The sequence below is a fragment of the Pristis pectinata genome, chromosome 1, assembly GCF_009764475.1.
Source record: "Pristis pectinata isolate sPriPec2 chromosome 1, sPriPec2.1.pri, whole genome shotgun sequence".
NCBI lineage: Eukaryota > Metazoa > Chordata > Chondrichthyes > Rhinopristiformes > Pristidae > Pristis > Pristis pectinata.
This window is the reverse complement of record NC_067405.1, coordinates 120,669,837-120,685,740: the sequence shown is the minus strand read 5'-3', so window position 1 is coordinate 120,685,740 and position 15,904 is coordinate 120,669,837. Positions and strand designations below refer to the sequence as shown.

Sequence of the window (15,904 nt, the reverse complement as noted above, 5' to 3'; positions counted from 1 at the left end):
TGGCATGGTCTGCATTTATTGCCCATCTCAATTTGTTCCTGAGAAGCAGTTGGTAAGCTACCTACTTTAAGTCCTGTGGTCACTTTCAAGATGATATTTCTCCCATCTCATGATTGTCCTGGATATCAAATTCCACCTAAGTGCAGCATCAATGTGGATGCAGTATTCCCCATATGCAACGCCACACTGAGAGCTTTGGGATGCTGCTGCCCAGTGGTGACAGTTCGATTTATATTTTTTCTTTTACAGTTTTTCAAGTAGGTTAGTTATGACAGTCATTTCATTAATGGGCCTTTGAGGGATTTGCACATGCTCTTTCTTGCAAGGGAGTGTGCCTTGTCTACCCAGCAAAGAGTCAGAGAACGTATCATACTGTAGTTGAATGATCTGAATGCCAGCCAGGAGACTACGTGTGTCCAAGGCAAATCAGAAAGAACATGTTTAATGTAAGTTATTTCACATCTATAGAATAATATTTTAGCTTTATGCTACAAACTACATCAGAGACTTTGTCTCTGCTTCTGTAACATTAGGGTGCAGACCAAAACTGGAAACAGGTTCATGAATCATAACATCCCAATTCCCAGTGAAGAGACTGGCCTCCATATCTTCGCATGAATAAATACAGATACATTAGAGGAAGGTGAAGTCACAGACCTCCTCCAAGCTTAAGGTGCACGTCATGTCGTTCGTCTCTTTGTTATAGCAATACATTTCCTTCCATTGCCTCCAGTATACTGCAAGGCAAGCTCCATTTGAAGGTGTACCAGGCATTCAGACTATCAATGCATTCCTTGCAGGGCCACAGAGCAAAACAGCACCTTACACATCCTTTGACAATCTTATTAGCATCTTCTATAGACAATCCAGAGTTAATGAGTTTAATGGAATAGAACAGGATATAATGTGCAATTGAGGAAAGCAAGTCACTGTGGTAAAAAAAACAGCAGGGTAAGTAGCCCAGAGGACCACATGCATGAATCAAAATGCAGACTCTAATGTGCTATTGATTGTGTAACATATGGAAACTAATGAAAGTCTTAGCCATTAAATGTGAGATGGCCATCTCTAGATTTGCAAAACAGTTTTTGAAATTGGACTATTATTTCTTGCTTCAGCCAAAAGAAAAAGAAACAAGGAATTCAAAAGACAAAAAAGGACAGACACTGGAGATCTGAAATAAAACAGGAAATGCTAGAAATACTCAGGAGATTAGGCAGAATCAGTGGAAAGAGATACAGGAGCCTGAGGGCATGTACCACCAGACTTAAGGACAGCTTCTACCCCACTGTGATAAGACTATTTAACGGTTCCCTTATACGATGAGATGGACTCTGACTTCACAATCTACCTTGTTGTGACCTTGCACCTTATTGCACTGCACTTTCTCTGTAGCTGTGACACTTTACTCTGTACTGTTATTGTTTTTACCTGTACTACATCAATGCACTCTGTACTAACTCAATGTAACTGCACCATGTAATGAATTGACCTGTACGATCGGTATGCAAGGCAAGTTTTTCACTGTACCTCGGTAAAAGTGACAATAATAAACCAATATCAATACCAAGAGAAACATAATGAAAGCTTCAGGAAAATGACCCTACATCACAACTAGTCAAAGTTAAAAATCGAAGATGTCCTAAGTCACAGAGAAGGAGAGGAGACAAAGGGAATGTCTCTGATTGGGTAGGGACCTAGAGACTGAATGACATAAGGCAGGAGTTACCTGGAAATTTACTGACAGGGCTGCTTCTATCCTGGAATATAGTTGAAAGTCTCGTTCTAGGCCTTGACAAATTTATGTTGGCTACCATCTACCACATTGTAGGCTGCTGCATCAGCAAAAATCTGTGCACCTTGATCTTTACGAGCAAGTTGTTGGACAAGGATGGGTATGACAAGATGGCTACAGATGTAGATGCCTTCTTTCTTATATTCAGGTTTGTTCATTCTCTACCTCCACTTGACAGAGTCAAATGCCTATTTTAAGAGTTGTGCTTGTGATAACTAAAATTACTGGCAATAAAAAGGTAGGGGAACACAAATAAAGAGCAAAAATTAAACATCTAGATAAAGGAGTAAAAATAAACATTGTAAAACAAATAGCAAAACTCTCCTTTAACGTTCATGCCCACGACTTTCATTTAAATAGGTGCCTATTGACTGTGGCAGATTTCAGGCCAAGATAATGGTGAATGCTGCCACAATGTTTTTAATGAAGTTTTAAAGCTATAATGATAGTACCACACACTAAGTGTGAAAAACAAACACTAAACTGTTCATTAACACACTGTGTGAATTGAGCAATAAGGCTAGAATCTGCTTGATTTCTCTGGAACCTGAGATTCCTCAGCAGTGGCACTCAAACAAGTAAGCAGTCCTTAATCAGATAAAGTGAATAATTTCTTCAGTCCTGTTTTCTTATGGTCCCATATCTGCAATCACAATGCTGTATAAATAATCTTAATCCTTCTGACTATCTGAAATCAACTGGAGAATTAACATTCAAAATGGAACAAAAACACTGATTATCTTAAGCTGCACAAATCTTTGTTGACAATATTAGGAAAGGCCTTAAGATACTAACTTATGAAATTGGCAGCAGCTATTAGAAATTACAAATTCAGAATTTGGTGTTTTGCTTCCAGTTTACAAATTTACCCAGCAGATCTGAGCATCAATAATGAGTACTGGGAAATGAATTAAAACTCTCACCCCACTGGATCCCCTAACTCAGCTGTACTACTCCTAGAAAATGTTGAGATCATAGTGCCCAAAGTCAATAGCTGCCTTCTGAGCCCATTAGGAAAACTTTGAGCTTAAATTTGTAAAACATATGGGTGGTAGTATAATTCACTTGTACATTTCAGTGAATTAGGGAACCAACCAAAGATCAATGATTACAGAACTGAACAATCCCTTTCCGTAAATGTGAATCTTCCTTCAAATATGTTCCAAACCTACTTACATATGAAAAAAGTGTAGGAGTAGGTTCCAATACTGCTGATGCTCATTCAGCTGAAGAAAGTATGGCTGAACATGTTCTCTTCACTTTCTTTCCCATTTCCCACATCTTTTGATTTTCTTACTGTCTAAAAATCCATTGCTCTTGGTTTGAAACACTCAATGAACACTACCATCTGGAGTAAAGAATTCCAAAAATTTGTAATTGTTTGGGTGAAGAAATTTCTCATCTCTCTCCTAAATTGCCAACCCCTTATTTTGAGATTATGACTCCTGGTTTTAGACTCTACAGCCAAGGGTTATTGCCTCTCCATCCAGTCAAGCTCTGTTTGTGCCAATAAGAGTACATCTCTGTACTTGAAACCACAGAGAATATACTTCATTCTGCTCAATATCTCACCATAAACCAACTCTCCCAAGCTAGGAATCAATTTACTGAACATCCAATATACCTCCACCAGGGCAAGTACATCCTTAGATAAGGAGACCAAAGCTCAGCACAATACACTGTTTGCTTTATCCAAAGCCCTAAAAAATGCAGTGTTTTCCTTCCTCATATTCAAACTTTTACAATAAAAGTGAACATATCATTTGTTTTCTTAATTGTTTGATGTACCTGTACATTAACTTTCTGATCTGTGTACAAGGCACCCAAATCCCTCTGAATCAGTATAATGATTGGTCTCTCACCACATATTATACTCCATCAGCTACATTTATTAATCTATTTGTCTTTGTAGCCTCTACATCATCCTTGCAGCTAACTTTAGCATCTAACTTTGATGCATATCCAAGTTTTTGACATAGCTTGTACATCTTGAACCAAATGAACTGATTACTGCAAGGCTCAACTAGCATCTTGTAATCCTGAAAATGTTCTGTTTATCCTTACACATCATGCTAATATATTAGTTCAAATCTTTAAGCCCAAATTATACTCCAGCAGAATGCTGTACATCATTTTTGTAGTTCAATAATGTCTGACATTTGATTTGGAGTGGGCCATATAGCCCTTTAAGCCTGTTCAATAAAATCATGGTTTATCTGTGACCTAATTCCATTTACCCACCCTTTCCAGAGATTCTTTCATAACATGAATCTATCACAGGATCATAGAGATATGATAAGCAAGAATTGAACAGTGGCCTGATCATTCCTTGATTGTTTTCCTAATCTTCAGAGACATTCCCATTGTTCTATCCTTCCCACCTTCTCTGTTCATGAAAACTAACTTGTTTTCTCTCTGTCAGTTCTGATGAAGGGTCTAGGACTTGAAACATTAACCGTTTCTCCTTTTGCAGATGCTGCCTGACTTGCTGAATGTTTCCAGCATTTTCTGTTTTGATTTCAGACTTCCAACATCTGCAGTTTTTAAAAATTTCCATTTGATCTATTGCAGTACCAACCCAACATTCATGCTCATTGTCATAACTTCACACACAAGATCACAGAAGACAAAGGTATCCCTTGATACCTTGACTAATTAGATACCTATAAATCTCCTCAAATGCCCCCAATGATTGGGCCTCCCCAGCTGTATGTGGCAAAGAATTCCATAATTTCAAGACCCTCTGGCTAAAGAAATTTCCCCCCATTTCTGTTTTAAACCAGTACCCTCTAATTCTAAGATTGTGCCCTCTAGTCCAGGACTCACCCACCAAGGGAAACAGCTTAACCACATCTACTCTGTCCAGTCCTTTCAACATTCTAAATGTTTCTATGAGGTCCCCTCTCATTCTTCTGTACTCCTGTGAGTACAGTCCAAAAGCCAACAAACGCTCATCATAAGTAAGCCCTTTCATTCTGGGAATCATCCTCATAAATCTCTCCTGAACCCTCTCCAACATCAGTACATCCTTCCTAAGATAAGGGGCCCAAAACTGCACATAGTATTCCAAATGAGGCCTCACCAGTGCTCTATAGAGCCTCATCAACACTCCCCTACTTTTATACCTTATACCTCTCGAAATGAATGCCAACATAGCATTCGCTTTCTTTACTGCCGATCTGACCTGGTGGTTAACCTTTAGGGTATCCAGCACGAGTACCCCCAAGTCCCTTTGTACTTATGTACTTTGAATTTTCTCCCCATCTAGATAATAATCTGCCTGTTTATTTCTTTTTCCAAAGTGTACAATGGCACATTTCTCAACATTGAATCTCATCTGCCATTTCTTTGCCCATTCTCCTAAACTATCTAAGTCTCTCTGCAACCTTCCTGTTTCTTCAATACTCCCTACTCCTCCACCTACCTTGGTGTCATCTGCAAACTTAGCCACAAAACCAGTTACTCCATCATCCAAATCATTAATGTACATTATGGCCACTACACATGAATATGGAGCCCAATTTTGAAAGGGCTTGCATTAGTTGAAGCTAGCTAATGACAATTGAAGCTCTGCCTGTATCTGTTAAAGTGGAGATATTCTTTGCTTATAATTAATGGTGGATGTTATTTCATAAATTTTAGCTCTGGAGACCTTGTTGAGGAGGAGAGAGATCCTCTATTCAGTGGGACACAGAAAGCCTTCCAGGCTGATAATCAAGCAGTATTGGAAAGAGGTCATAATGGAGGTCTGTACCAGGGTAAAATCCCAAAAGGGAGGAATGAAGTGTAATAAGAAATTTAATAAACCTTACACCAAGGTGTTAAGGTTACTTCAACTGTCACAAATCTCACACACTGATCCAAGATGTAAATCCCCAGCAGTCAAAAAGAACACTCTCAATCAAGACTTCTACCTAATAGTAATGCACCCAATGCCACAATCACATACTTACTATTAATTTATGCTACAAAGTCAGATTTAACAGCTTCCACAGTACCATCAACTTAAACAAGGAAGACACATTCCATAACACTCATTATCCCTCTTTATGACAGGAAAAAACACAGTGCATAACTAGTACCAGCTGCAGCAGAGTAATGGACTCAAAACCTCGCCAACCTGGAGGATAGAATGTGGACATAAATGTAACAGCCCCAATAATGTCTGTGGCTGATGAATGGTGCAGAGATAATTAAAGATTACACAACATCCTCTCATATTGCACTTACCACAATCCTTTATGACATACAAGATTTAAGAAGTGATTTTATCTGGCCTCTTCTCCTGATGTAACACTAGCCTTGTGATTGTTTTCTTTCAGAATGAGCAATTAAGCAAAGGAAAAACATTGAAAAAGGCACTCACATTGAAGTTCACTAAGACCAGCTCAGATAGTGGCACTCAGTTTAACATAAAGGACAACTTCAAGGCACGATTGCCACATGGTTAGTCACTATGAAAATAGTCAGGGTGGGGGAAAGGATAGCCTAGACACTATTCTGTTGCAGGTTAAAGTTTCACAAGAGTTCTACATCAGAGGAATCAGTTGACTTAGTGATCACCTTGCCCCCACCTCACAAACAAATAAGTCGGACATCCATTCTGAGTTGTTCTGCAAGATATCTCTTCAACAGTCCAGGCTGTGTAAGTGGTGTTTAAAGATGCCAGTGGTCTGTTCAATCATGCAGGAAATAGCAACCTTTCTCTCACCTCCACCTTCATGGGCTTCTAATGGGTTTGGGGAGGCCAGTGTCGTTTCCAAGCACCCTCCTTTTCCCTTGATGCCTTGAATAAAACTTATAGGATTTCATGAATGGTGCCTGCGTACTGAGAATCATTATTTTTTATCTTTTAATTATGATCTGGTATAAAGCTGCTTATTGTGGGAGTGATATCCCTTTTTGGTGTTCAGCATTTCAGGTGGAGCCTTCAGTGTCATATGGGTGCAGTCAGTCAGTCATTCCTTGCACCTGCTCTCCAGAAAATCCCTGTGCCCTATGAGACCCAAGGCAAGTTATGTAGATATGATGGGTTGAACGTGTTCCTTCTGTACTGACACTACTGCATTTACAATGATTCCACAACTCATTTAATATCCACAGAACTACTGAAATCAAGCTAAGTTTTACACTTTCTTATGAATACATGAAGATAGAATATTGGCTTTTTGCAAAATTGCCAGATTGTTGCATAGGTTTCTTTGATGTTCTTCAATGAGTAGAACCTGATCCCTCTCACCCTCCAACATTCTATGGCCAACACATGATTAAACAGCCACAGTTAGAAAGTTAGGTGGCTTGGGGGTAATCAGAAATGGGTAATAAATGCAGCTATGCCATTATTAACATAGCTTGAAAAGTAAAAAAAAACACAAACTATCTGAGAAATGCTGGCACCAGTAAACCACTGATGAATTATTAAAATTAGTCAATGACTGCTGAACCATATGTGATTTTATTCCACAACAAACCAAGCAAGAAATAGATACAAATTAATATCCCATCAAGAAGTACCACTTTGTGCATTTCTGCTGGAAATTATTCTTCCATTTCAGAGATACAAATGCTTTGGAAGTGGTGTCCTTAAATGAGAATATAGATGTATCTTATGAATCCACATCCAGTGGGAAAGAAGATTTCTTATATTCAATCTACACAGAACTTGTTTGGGCAAATGAAAATATGTACCTAGAAATCCAGTGCATGGAAATGTGCAATGTGGTGGACCAACAACTTTTATTATCTAAGGGCTTGTGGTTTCAAAATTCTGTTGCACACAAAGCCTAAGGTATTATGAGCAGTAGGACAGGCATTGCCTGATTGATGCACACAAAAGGCTTTCCTCCATTTGTGTTATTACAGAGCAAGTGAAGGAAAACTCCAGGTGTCAGGTTGAGCAGATTTCGGGTGGGGGGTGGGGTGTGGAGAAACAGGATCTGGCAGGTGAGGAAGAATTGGGTTATCAGTCGGGAGGTGATGGACGCCTTAATGGTTAGAGGGAACACTCAAGTTGGGTCACGATCAGCTGCTTGGGAGATGGGCAAGGTGGTCAAGGTTCCAGCTTTGATAAATAGAGGAAGGGACACTTAAAAAAACTGAGGCTGTTTTATTCAGCCACCTACCTGAAACTGATCCTCTGCAATGCACAGGCTAAAGTATCTTCACATGGTAGCTCCTGCATGACTGGCTCATGCCTATGGATGCCATTGTGCATGTCTGATTGCCTTCAAGTGTAAGAAAATGAAAGATCCAAAAGGAAGATCGGGAGCCTAATATGCTAATTTAAAAACTCCCAATCTCAGTTAACTATTGGTTTTGGACTAAAATTTCACCTCATAGTATATATTAACTCTGAACAGCATAAAATTTGTAGGCTATGAAATTTATGATTTTTCAGGTTGGCCTTAAACTGGCATGCCTACTTAGCTAATAAAATAATATTTAGCATTAGTTGATCTGACTGCATTTCCCTCATCATTTTCCAATGTTTCCAACAAGGGAGAAATGTAACCACGATTTTACACTCCAAAGCACAATGCTTGTGTATTTAGATGGACATCTGGGTCTTGATCAAATGTATCATTGATCATGGCCTTTGAAAGCATTATCATATTAGAGAAGGCTAACGGAAACCACACTGTTGTGGTTGAGTTCTCTGCAACCAGTTGAATAGGAGTTAGTGCAACAGTTTTGTGTTCTGCAGCAAATAACATTATCTGCAACTTAGTACATTCAATTATGTAGTGCATTTAATTTTAAATGTGATAAGCTCTAATTTTAACTGGGGGTGGGAGAGAGATTGAAATACTGAAGTACATATACCTTTAGATGTTTATTTTTAAGTTTCTCCTTGGGATATAATTTACCAAGAATACTGAAGCAGTTTTCTTTTCCCTAGATGATTATATATACCTACATATATACCTATATATACACACACACACACACACATATATATATATATCTATATACACACACACACACACACATATATATATGAATCATAATCTAGGGAAAAGACAAACATTTGGAACCAACCTATGTTTACATATTGCCCGTGGTTAAGCCAGGATGAAGTAATTTTCCTTCAACATATATTGGCAAAGCTCTAGGAATAGATTTGGGACGTAGAGCTTCTGAAGATCATGAAATTCCATTCTTAGAAGTGCTCAGCTCCAAAATGGTAAAAATAAAGCTACCATTTAGAACTAGAACAAAATAGTGATGGCCAAATAAAAGTGTGACTGGCAGCTGTAGTAAATGAAATATATTTGGGCAGTATTTGGAAGCATGATATTAATGTTCCAAATGCACAGGACAAGGTGAACTAGATACAAGAGGATGTTTGCCTGCCTGGGGGGTCTAGAACGAGGGGGGGTCATGATCTCAGGATAAAGATCAAGACATTTAGTACAGAGAGGAGGAGAAATTTCTTCTCTCAGAAGACAATGAACTTGTGGAATACTCTGCTACAGAAGGCTGCAGAGGTCAAGTCACTGAATGTACTTAAGCAAGCAAGCAGATTGATTTCCAGACACAAAAGGCATCAAGGGGTATAGGGAGAGCATAGAAATATGGTCTTGAGGTAAAGAAGCAGCTATGATTGCACTGAATGAAGTAGTAGGCTTGAAGGTCCGACTCCTGCTTCCATTTTCCCGGTTTTTATAAAACTGCATTGTTTATCCTCTATGGTAGCTATGGCCAGTGATCAACTCATTTAAACAAAACTAATGTACTACGTAGACTCATGATCTAAAACTGCTTCTCCATTGCCCTTCCATTGATTTGCATAGGTGAATCATGCAGCGCCGACTTGATGTCCAATTCAGAAGCAAAAGAATTTCTACACAAGTGAGCTTTCCAAATAAACTACATGATAATTCCTGCTACACAAAAGAAAGTTTATTAATACAAAAGGCAGTTAGTTCTACATTTTTAGGAATTAAAACTATTAAACGTAGGCCACTGTATTTTCAAAATTTGGAATAAGAATTCACTGACCTCATTTTAAACACACTTCTTGAAACTACTCTGGCAACACGATTTATTTAAGCTCAACATAGCATATACTGACCCACAATCTGAACACAGATATTGATAAATCTTTCATCAATTATTACTCTTTAATAAACTGCATCTTTCATTACTGATACTGCATTAGGCATAAGAAATAACACTTCAGTTTTCTGGAAGTTCATCAACTAATTCTGTTTTAGCCCAACATACTTTCTTGATTACTTATTATGGCAGAGAAGGAAGCCATTCAGCTCATCGGATTCAGCTCCTGCTGGAGCAACTCCATCAGTCCCAATCCCATTCCTCCTGTATTGCTGCTTCTTATTCACTCTCACGTCATTAACTCTCCTTTGGTTCTTTTGCCATATGCTTACACTAATAGGTAAATGCAGCAGCTAATTATCCAACTAATATGTTTTTTGGGAGGAAACCGGAGCACATTATCACAGGGCGAACATGCAACTCCTCACAGATGCACAGCACCGAGTGTCAGGGTCAAACCCATGTGCCTGGAACTGTGAAGCAGCATACCACTCTTCGCCATGAGACGACCTTCAAAACCTCAAGGAAAAATATTTTTCAGAACAAATTATTCAAGCTGAAGATTTTTTTTCTGTCACGTTGGCACAGAATTAGCAAGTTGATACTGTATTTTGCTGTTTTATATTGATCAACATTATTTGAGTTCCTGCACATTAAAAATAAAACAAAACAGAAACACTGAGATTAAAATAAACTAGAAATGCTGAATACTAGAAATAAAAATGCAGTGCACAGCAGGTCTAACACCAGTGATTATTTCAGAAAGATCTTTCAGTTTTGAGGAATGGTCCCTACCAATCTTTCCTAATGATATGGTGCTTCAATCCCTTTAATTTAATATTTCACATTGTTATCTTTTCTGCTCATTTTTCCTTATGTGATGAACTAAGGAAAACAAACCAGTAAATCTGACTTATTCAGCTGTATGGCAACTGAGCAAATTACCCACTCCTACCATTAAAATGCCTAGAGAGAGGCAAAAAGCAGTATTTTAAAATCCCCTTAACCAATTCAAGACAATAATTCTGTAAAATTGCTTCCTATTCCTAAAGGTAATCAAAAACAAAATCCAGAATAACAATGGCCATGAGATAACCAGCCAACTTTTTGAACACAGTGACTAATAAAATCGTTGTACCATCGTTCCATGACACACAAGTCATACAATTTTTTAAGAGATTGAGCATGATCTTCTTGCTCCAATTTTCCATGAGCAAAGTTTGCAGAATAATAAGGCTTGCTTGATCTAGATTTGCAAAATATAAACTGACATTTTGCAACTCTCACCAAAAAGCTGCGGATACAGTTCATAGAAAAAAAATTATCCATAAAGTCCGAATTTACATTGTCACAAAGGCAAATTCTGGAATTATTTTAAAGCATCTGATTATATTTCTATAGACATAATACCAAATACACAAATAGAGCCTGAGCGTGAGAACAGCCAAGAAGCTGAGTTTGAGTGGCGAGTGGGAGTTGGAAGTGTGTGCGGGGTGAAACCGAGAAGTACATATCAAGAGTTGTAGCTTTTTTTTACATAACTTGGCAAAATCCAGCTCCTCTAATTCTGCAGAAACGTTATCTTCAAGAAGTTTGATGTTATTTCTTGAGGAGCTGCTAACTTTTGTCTTTTGCCCTCTTAAGAGCCATTTCAAGGTGCAGGACCCATCATTTGCAAATAATGTTTGCATCAGTGGTAAATTAGAGTCATAGATCAATACATCAAGGATACAGGCACTTCGGCCCAACCAGTTCCTGCTAACCACAGCGCCCACTAAAGTTCTTGCTTTCTGTTTTTGTGTGTTACTGCATCCATTAAAGAATTAAGCTTTCTGATAACTTGCAGCAAAAACCTTCTATTGCTGTTGCCTCAGAATGGTGAAGCAGTGTTCGAAAACTGGTCTGTAGCAGCTAGAAATGTCCAAAACAAATGTGAAATTCTGCAACAGATTTTAGATTTGTGGTAACCCAGGGGCCCTGACTACTAGGCAGGAAGTATTTTTACCTTTGGTTTTCACTGTGTATTTAAATACTCCAAAGCACTATATTGCTACAGCACTGGGCACATTTTCAGAATCCGAAAAATACTCAGAAATTAAGGATTCACTCATTACTAGTGGATCATTCAGGGTGTACTAATGTATATAAAGTTGAAAAATATCCACTGCTTTTACTGTTTCTGTGCCTATTTGATGAATTCTGTCCCTAAAAAGTACAATTAAAGTCAAAGTCGAATTTATTGTCATATGCAGAAGTACATGTATACACAGGTTCAATGAAAAACTTACTTGCTGCAACATCACAGGCACATCATATAAGCAGCATTCACAAGAAAAACATAAATTATACATAATTTTACAAGGTTCACAGGGAAGTTAATTTTACTACTGAATAATATCTAAAAAAAAGTAAAAATTTGCCATTATACTATAATTAAACATAAATTATGCACTATTTTTACAAGAAAGATCAATTAGAACAAAAAAAAGTCCATTTTAGTGCAAAGTGATCAAAGTTGTCACAGTGTTGCTAATCTGTAGTGATTATGGTTTTGCCGGTCGATTCAAGAACCAAATCGTTGAAGGGAAGTAGCTGTTTTTGAACCTGATGTTGTGGGCCTTCAGGGTTCTGTACCTCCTGCCCGATGGTAGCTGTGAAAAGATGGCATGGCCAGGATGGTGGGGATCTTTGAAGGCAGATGTTGCTTTCTTGAGGCACCATCTCTGTTGATACTACCAATGGTGGGGAGGGATGTGCCCATGATGCATTGGGCAGAGTCCACAACTCTCTACAGCTTCTTAATACCTGCACATTCGAATTGCTGTGCCAGACCATGATGCAACCAATCAGGATACTTTCAATAATATATCTGTAGAAATTAGTAAGAATGTTTGGTAACAAAGCTGAACCTCCTAAGGAAGTAAAGACACTGGCATGCTTTCCTTTCGAATGCCCAGGAATTTAAAGCTGCTGACTCCCTCCACCACTAATCTCCCAACAACTGCCGCACGTTTGCCCTCCTTCCCCTTCCTGAAGTCAACAATCAGCTCTTAAGTTTTGCTGATGTTGAGCAAGCGGTTGTTGTTGCAGCACCTCTCAACAGGGTGTCTTACCTCGCTCTGGTAAGCTGACTCATCACCACCTGTGATTCTTCAAACAACAGTAGTGGCATCAGCAAATTTGAAGATGGCATTGGAGCTGTGCATAGCCACACAATCATGTGTATAGAGAGTAGAGCAGGGGGCTAAACATGCAGTCTTGAGGTGCACTTGTGCTGACGGTCAGCGAGGAGGAGATGTTACTAATCCTCACTGATTGAGGTCTGCCGATGAGGAAGCTGAGTATCCAGTTGCAGAGGGAGGTACAGAGGCCCAGGAACTGAAGCTTGATGATGGGTTTGGATGGGATGATTATGTTGAACGCCGAGCTGTGGTCGATGAACAGCAGACTGACATACGATTTTCTGTTGTCCAGATGGTCCAGAGTAGAGTGAAGACCCAGAGAAATCGCACTTGCTGTTGACCTGTTGTGGCGGGAGGCAAATTGGAGCGGATCCAGGTCATCTCAGAGGCAGGAGTTGATTCACACCATAACCAACCTCTCGAAGCACTTCATTACAGTTGGTGTAAGCACTACTGGACGGTAGTCATTGAGGCAGGTTACCATAATCTTCTTGGGCACCGGTATATTTGATGCCTTTTTGAAGCACATGGGAACCGCAGACCACAGAAGCGAGAAGTTGAATATGTCCGTAAATACTCCAGACAGTTGGCCCACACAGATCTTTAGTACTCAGCCAGGAACGCCATCTAGACCAGATACCTTATTTTATCTATTTATGTTTCTGATGTATGTATTCAACTTAGAGTCATAGAGTTATACAGCATGGAATCAGGCCCTTTGGCTCAACATTCATGCCATCTAAGTTGCCTACTTGAGCTAGACCAATTTGCCTGTTTTTGGCCTTTACCTCTCTAAACCTTTCCGATCCATGTACTTATCTAAATGTCTTTTAAATGTTGTAATTGTACCCGCTTCTACCACTTCCTCTGGAAGCTCATTCCACATATCCACTGCCCTATGTGTGAAAAAGTTGCCCCTCAGATCTCCTTTAAACTTTTTCCTCTCTCACCTAGACTCCACTATCCTTGGAAAAAGATGGTGACCGTACACCTTTTCTATGTCCCTCATGATTTTATATACCTCCCATAAGGTCACTCCTCAACCTCCACGCTCCAGGGAAAAAAGCCCCAACCTATCCAATCTTTCCTTATAACTCAAGCCCTCCTGTCTTGGTGATAACCTTATGAAGATTTTCTGCACCCTTTCCGGCTTAATGACATCCTTCCTATAGCTAGGTGACCAGAACTGCACACAACATTCCAAGTGTGGTCTCATCAACATCTTGTACAGCTGTAATATGACGTCTCCAACTCCTGCAGTCAATGCCCTCACCAATGAAGGCAAGCATGCCAAATGCCTTCCGCACCACTCTATCTACCTTTGTCGCCACTTTCATGAAACTATGTTTGTGTACCCCTAGGTCTCTCAGTTCTACACTTTCCAGGGCCTCGTCATTTACTATTCAAATCCTGCCCTGGTCTAACTTACCAAAATGCAACACCTTGCTCTTGTCTGAGTTAAATTCCATCTGCCATTCCTTGGCCTACTTAACCCAGTCGATCAAGATCCCATTGTAATCTTAGGTAACCTTCTTTACTGTCCATTGTACCACCATTTTGGTGTCATCCGCAAACCTACCAACTATGTTCTCATCCAAATCTTTAATATAGATGACGAACCACAGTGGACCCAGCACCAATCTCCACAGCACACCGCTGGTCACGGGCCTCCAATCTGTAAGAAAAACCCTCCACTACCACCCTCTGACTCCTACCCTCAAGCTAATTTTGTATCCATGTGGACCAACCTACCATACAAGACCTTGTCAAAGGCCTTGCTAAAGTCCAAGTAGACAACATTTGCCTACTTGGCCCTCGTCAATCCTCTTGGTCACCTCCTCAAAAAAAACAATCAAATTTGTGAGACATGATTTTCCACGCACAAAGCCATGTTGATTCTCCCTAATCAGTCCTTGACCTTCCAAAGGCAGGTAGATCCTGTCTCTCAGAATTCCCTCCAGACACTTTCCCACCACTGATTTTAAGCTCATCGGGTTGTCCTTGCAGCGCTTCTTAAATAAAGGCACAAAATTAGCCACACTCCAATCATGCGGTACCTCACTCACAGCTAACAATGATAAAAATATCTCATGCCAGGACCCCAGCAATTCATTCCTTAACTTCCACAATGTCCTGGGATGCACTTGGTTAGGACTCTGGGAATTATCCACCTCTGTGCGCTTTAAGACCACCAGCATCTCCTCTTTTGTAATGTGGATATTTTTCAAGACATCACTATTCTCTTCCCTGAATCCCCCATCTTCCATAACCTTCCCTACAGTAAATACAGACAAGAAATATTCATTTAAGACCTCACCCATCTCCTGTGGCTCCACAATGAACCTTAAGGGAACCTATTCTCTCACTACTTACCCTTTTGGCCTTAATACATTTATAGAAACTCTTAGGATTCTCCTTCACCTTCTATGCCAAAGCTATCTCATGTCCTCTTTTTGCCCTCCTGATTTTCCTCTTAAATGTACTCGTACATCCCTTCTCAGGTATAGGCAGCTGGGATCAAGCTGGGTCACTTGATCCCAGCTGCCTACACCTGGCATATACCTCCTCTTGGCATGGCACTGATGATCCAAAGCTGTGTAGCCACATGAGAGCAGTCTGTAGGGTACTTATTTCTAACAAAGTTCAGACTCATCGAAACAAAATATGCGCACACAGAAACAGACACAGACACACACAAACATACAGGCACACAAAAGAGAATTCTGAATGAGTGTATCATATTTCAGTTCCAATTTATGTTTTGTCCTAAATCGATTGTTTCTGTTTTCAGTCAGTGACTACAATCTTCTCTGCCTCCGCATCACAAAATCCCCAATACCCAGCCAGCATTCATAAATTGGTAGAATGA

At 39.6% G+C, this 15,904-nt stretch overlaps 1 protein-coding gene across 6 annotated transcripts in view; it reads right to left on the bottom strand.

The window, feature by feature from the left end:
- LOC127573799 (ena/VASP-like protein) overlaps positions 1-15,904 on the bottom strand; it is a 172,307-nt gene that overhangs the window by 86,171 nt on the left and 70,232 nt on the right. The gene's annotated exons all lie outside the window — the stretch shown is intronic.